At 36.1% G+C, this 6,264-nt stretch overlaps 1 long non-coding RNA gene across 1 annotated transcript; it reads right to left on the reverse strand.

Annotated features, from left to right (window-relative positions):
* Positions 1-1,839: 1,839 nt before the first annotated feature.
* Positions 1,840-2,357, reverse strand: LOC147525683 (uncharacterized). Its single transcript, XR_015198392.1, has 2 exons — positions 2,302-2,357; positions 1,840-2,179 (listed from the first exon to the last, which is right to left on the reverse strand). It is a non-coding gene; the product is annotated as an uncharacterized LOC147525683 (long non-coding RNA).
* Positions 2,358-6,264: the final 3,907 nt, after the last annotated feature.

Genomic DNA, 6,264 nt, shown 5'->3' on the forward strand with positions numbered 1-6,264 from the left:
TTCATAAACGAACCTAGCATTGCATTTCATAGCATAGTTCATTGCATGCATGTTTATCTTTAGATGATTTGATTATTATGTGTGTATTAGCTAAGGTTTCAAAAGAATTGTTCTTATTACATTGTTATAGAGATGTATAGATATTTGAGATTTATTAGGAAATATTACTTTTATATCTTAGTCGTTGTAGTATAAATGAAGTTTGTGAGTATCTTCTCTGGAAAACTCTCATGAGACTATAACTCGTCCACTAGGGAATTCTTTGTGGTTTAAGGCCTTATTGTATATAGTCAATGTAATCGCACTCTACAAAACGAGATTAGTTAGGACCACATTTTTTGTCACTTATCTGTTTTTATTTCTCATCTTTGTTTGAGGACAAGCAAAATGCTGTTTGGGGGTGGTGTGATTAGCACCCAATAGTGTAGTTTAAACCCCTTAATAGTATTCTACTTAAGCCAATTAATTATGTTTATAATAAATGAGAGGTAGCGATGTTTACGTGTTTTTGTTTCAGGACTTGAAGCTGATTAGGTGACTAAAGACACCATTTTTGCATGGAAAACGAGTCAAGATGATTGTTGATGAAGTTCTATATTTAAAGCCTAATAATCAAGAAGAAAAGCCTTTTTCAAGCCCAGTCAAAGCTGGGAAGTCAAAGTTAATTCGGATAGAAAAAGGACAAAAAACCATCAAAACTTCAAATCAGCATATCTTTGGACTCGAGCCTCGAAATTGGACCTACTTTATGTCAAAATGACCGGCTCGGAATCAGCATTCCAATGGATCCAGCATTGCCTTAATTAGAGTTGTAAAAGTGGACGAAAATTGTACTAAAGTAATTTCGAGCATCTATGTCCTCTTTAGACTTAACCTAATGGACTTTGGGCTCACATTAGAGGCCCAAAGTCCTCCTTTTTGGCCAATGCATGAAAATGTAACCCTAAATCTCTCCTATATAAAGAGGGTTAAGGCTAAAGTTAAGCTTCTCTCATTACCCCCTTAACCCCTTAGTAGTTTAGTTTAAATTAGGTTTTGTTTCTCTCTTTCTAGAATTATGGTTAGCGTAGCGTCCATTAAACCTTATCAATAAAGCTTTTTCAATTTAATTCAATTTATTATTTATTATGTCTTCTCATTATTATTTAGTTAATATGAATCTGATGACACAAGGCTAATCTTTTATTAGAGGGGGTTTATGAAGCCACGTAAGGATAATTAGTAATTAGTTTTATTATTGTTTTGCATATCACTACAAGAAAAAAGGCTTTATATCACTGTTAAAAACAGTGACAAAAAGTCTTTTGTGATGGTTTTTTTTTTCCAAAACCGTGACGGAGTGAGAGTCATTTATTTTTTTTCCAAAACCGTCACAAATATTTATTCCAGACTAGCCTCTCTCTACCATCAAAAACGGTAACAACTGCTCAAAAACCGTAACAACAAATCATATCATTTGTGACGGTTTTAAATAAACGGTTATACATTTATCCTTTTTAACGGTCACAAAATCATAAAAAACCGTAACAACTGCTCAAAAACCGTCACAACAAATCATATCATTTGTGACAGTTTCAAATAAACATTATGCATTCATCTTTTTAACATCATAAAAGTATCATTAGTCATGACTGTTTTGGTAAAATTTCATTGATATGTATATATATATATATATATATATATATATATATATATATATATATATATATATATATATATATATATATTTTTATTAAAAATAAAAATAAAACGTGAATATATATAAAAACCTTCAAAATTGGGGACCTGCAATAAGCTACACACCTGAATAAACTACATATCTGAATATGATCCATTAAATTTCAAATAACACTCATATATATTGCTAATTTCATTGAAACATTCCAATCCCATTAGATAACCAATATATATTTGTACTTAATCGTAAAACGTAATGAAATAAATAACACATTTCCAATCTAATTCATATAAATATAATCAGCCTAATCCAAATCCAAATGAAAAAAATAACCTAATCTCGTCAAATTCGATCACCCACATATATGTCTCTTCAGCCTTATGGTCCATCTTCATCTTGAGGATAGTTCATAATACATTCTTGGATGAACATAACAAAATCCATTCGAACTTCATTTATTTCCTTGTTGGTGAAGGCCTTTTTATTGCTAAGATTTTTTATCTGGAATATAAGAAACAAGTTTAATATTTTGCAAAATAGAGAATAAGAAAAAGTTAAAAACACAGTTGCTAAAGATATCAAAAGCATAAATTAAGTTAAAATGTGAGAGGTATTTTATTTACTTTCAATGACAAAGGAGAAGGATCGCTCATTATGTCTCGCATAAAGCGCATTGCATGAATACCACATTGTTTACCGTCTTGTTGCAGAGGGCCCTGCAAAAATATCAAATTGAATCAAGGGGCAAAATTGTATTTTCAGAACAAATTAGTTCTAAATAGAAAAAACACAATCGGAGGCAAGGGTTTCACAATAAGAATTGCAGCGCCTGTATCAACCAGTTCTTTGTAAGTTCTTATCCTTCGATGAACCTGTTTCGTCTCTTCAGAAACGTGTGGACAATCTTCTCAAGGCTGTAAGCCCTGGAGCTCAAGGTAGTGGTGTGGATAGCTAAAGCTGTACAGGCTCTAGATAAAGCTCTGATTGTGGGAGACGTCAGAGAGGCTTATAGTTATCTCTTCGAGGATCTTTGTGACAGTTTGAATGACAACCCTAAAATTGACAAAATGACAAGCCTTTTTTGGAGTTTGAATACATAAAGGACCCCATCTTCTAGAATCATGAAATGGTAAGTATGTATCACGGTGAAATGTGAGACAGATAAATAAGCTTTTTATGTCCGGATAATCACACGGTATTTGAAAACATGATAAGTTCTATAAGAATTTACACTCTTCTTGATTGTACATTTGTAGTGACAAACCCTGGCTAATATAGCAACAATAAACTTTGCAAGAGTAGAAGAAGAAGTTTGGATTGCTGAAGTTAGTCCTTGCTTTCACTACGAGCATCCTTGAAGTGGATAGGTACAATCAGTTGTCCTTTGGTGTGTTCTATTTTTTTCCTTTGTTAGTGGGCAACCTGTGATTTTGGAGACTGTCGGACTACTCTTCCTCCTGAACTGAAACTCACTGGCATAAAAGACTATTCACAAGTATATACTGCAGTTCTGCGCCTTCCAAGGAAAGCATACCTGCGGGAACCGAAAAAGTTCCCAAAGGTGCCAGCCAGTAATGTTATGTGATCCTCTCTTGATTCAGGAGATGGGGAAGACTTTTGGTAGCGAATAGTTATCTTGTTTCGTGTGTCCCTCGTCTTTCTCTATACGGGAAGAAAGCGTTAGGTAAGCGATCCTCACATTTCCTGTTCTGCAGGGAATAAACCAACCAGAGAAGTACCTAACCTAAGGATGGATCATGTTTACTCTTTATGGTCTCCGAGTCATTCAAGAGTTCTACGAAGGGTTCTTGGCTAGGGTGTTATCAATAACTTGCATGTAATTTATTAGCTCAATCTACAGGGATAGCAGGTTTGAAAGGGTGCTACGCATCGATTTTGACCGGTGGTCTATGTAATGTAGATCGGATGGATTAGTTTCCTCTCGTTTTGAGAGGTGTATTCCACAGGCGTCAAAGTGCGTTGATCGGATATTGGTTTGACGCTTAGGCAGGAGCTCTTGTCATTATTTTGGTAAAGAAGAACCCCTGCTGAATTGCAGATGTATTTGGTGTTAAGACACACAGCCGGGTTGTGCAGGTCCCTTTCCCTGGTAGGTCTGATTAGATGAATATCTCGTGCCGAGGTATGAAACTACTAGGGGATATCTCACTACTGTGGAAAAGGCTGCTATAGTTCGAGAACGCAGAGGTGATGAGCAGAGAAGCTCCACACAAGTAGCTGTTAAGGCAGTATCAGTGGTACAACAAACCACTCATTCAATCTACTGTGAGTTGCGGAGTTGACCTTGTTCAGTCAAGTACCTGAAGGTAGTCGTCCTAGCTTAGAAGAGATGGTGTGCTCTCCGGCTTGGGTATGGAGAGCATATGTGTCACACCCCGAATTTCGACAGAATTCGGAAAAATATTATTTGTTCCCGACTCTTCGATCTCCGAGGTGTGACGCACTCTCCACTTCCAAAAACCCATAAACAATTTAAATATGCGGATAATTTAAAAACTAATAAAAATTTTAACTTAAACAAAAGTCATCTTCATTACAAAAATTTACAAATGAAAATACAAATAACTTTGTCTCGACTGAAACTCTATATCACCTCAAAGGAAAACAAAGCCTATCTTGAAATGCGACGCTAACGCAAACCACGAGCAGCAACCAATCTTCTTCAACACTAAACCTGTCAAGACTTATCAACTGTGTTCATTTAATGAACACACCCGATAAGCAAACATGCAAATCGGGTCAGCATTATAAAAATGCTGGTGTGAGTAGCCCTAAAATACAACATATACTTATACCAATATATACACAAACCATACGGCAGTTAGTTCCTCCACCGAGGCGCCTTAACTTTCCACGACTAATACAACATCTTTAAGTTCAATAATCTCGGCAAGTAGTTCCTCCACTGAGGCGCCTTAACTTCCAACAACTAATACAACATACTATACGCATCATAAATAAGGCATGTAGTTCCTCCATCGAGGCGCCTTAGGTTCTAACTAAACAAATAACCAACCAAACATATTACCATAATTAGATTATTTAAGGCTTTCCTTGTGTGTCCCTAAAATTCACGTCGTATCTATGTCTTACCTAGTTTCCCTGGCTACCACAATCGCTACCCAACGCCGAACATGTACATCCACATGCCTCCCCTTACATAATGAACCACTCCGTGCGTAACCACCCTGAGCGGGATGCCGCACACCAGGTAAATCCTCACACGGAAGCAATTATGTAAGTAATGCCACTATTCGGCATAAAATATCGCGCGTCTCGTTCTATTTTGCGAACGGAATAATCAAGCCATTATTCGGCTACGATTGCCCAACACATGGGTCAATCAACATCTTATATTTACAACATCTTATATATCACATACGTCCACACAGGGCAGATCACATGAGTTGTGGTAGTCAGGTTCTAGGATTTTCGTTACGTAATTTATTCAGGTGTCATACATTAATGACTCACAATCATTCCACTATATCACGTGCAGGTCAATTAGCTTATTGCACTAAGCCACAATATTTAGAAATATCTTAATTATATCTCATAACCAATTTCATTCTTTCACGTGCCAATATATTATTGCACTACACCACACCCCGCCCGGCAAATATTCCTCAATACTATACTACCTCATCACATATATAATAATGGAGCGGTGATACATTTATTTCTCCAAAACTATTGCATTTAATATATACATCCCAATATATCATATAATATCACAATTGCTTCAAAAGTATCGCATATATTTTTATAGCGTTTTAGGAATAATATATCTCCTACAGTTTCTATCTCAGCACGTGTCAAAAATACACAACATCAATGTCAAATCTTTCTTAGATAAGGACTAACCAATTTATACAAGCTTCCACAGCATTTTAGCATTGGATTTGTCCGTACAATATACAACATAAAACGTAGCACAATTAGACAGTCCACAGTCCACAATCAAAGCCCAATATATATATATATATATGTTTTACACACTACTCACGTCAAATCATAATTAGATAATGACAAACCACGTTATATAATGTTCGACAACATTTTATTATTATAATAGTCCATAAAATCAAATATGAGAAAAACTGGAAAAAGTCAACAGTCAATGGTCAACGGTCAAAGTTAATGGTCAACGGTCAAAGTCAAAGTCAACACGTCATGGTCAACGTCAAAATCAACGGTCAAAGTCAAAATCAACATGCCATGGTCAAAGTCAACACATCATGGTCGAAGTCAAAGTCAATACATCATGGTCAAAGTCAAAGTCAACCCATCATGGTCAAAGTCAACACATTATGGTCAAAGTCAAAATCACCACATCATGGTCGAAGTCAAACTGTCATTGTCAAAGTCAAATTGTCGTTTCCATGTTCGACAAGTTCAGGGTCATAGCCATGGTTCATGGCTAAAGTCAAAGTGCATGGCTCATGGGCTCATGACTAAGGTAATGGTTCGGACCCAACTGGCCGAGCCCAAACCTTAGAACCCGAAAGTCTAAAAGTTGAAAGACCCATATAGATCTATTTTAAGTCCTATGGACTGGCCCCAAG

This window comes from Coptis chinensis, chromosome 1, assembly GCF_015680905.1.
Source record: "Coptis chinensis isolate HL-2020 chromosome 1, ASM1568090v1, whole genome shotgun sequence".
NCBI lineage: Eukaryota > Viridiplantae > Streptophyta > Magnoliopsida > Ranunculales > Ranunculaceae > Coptis > Coptis chinensis.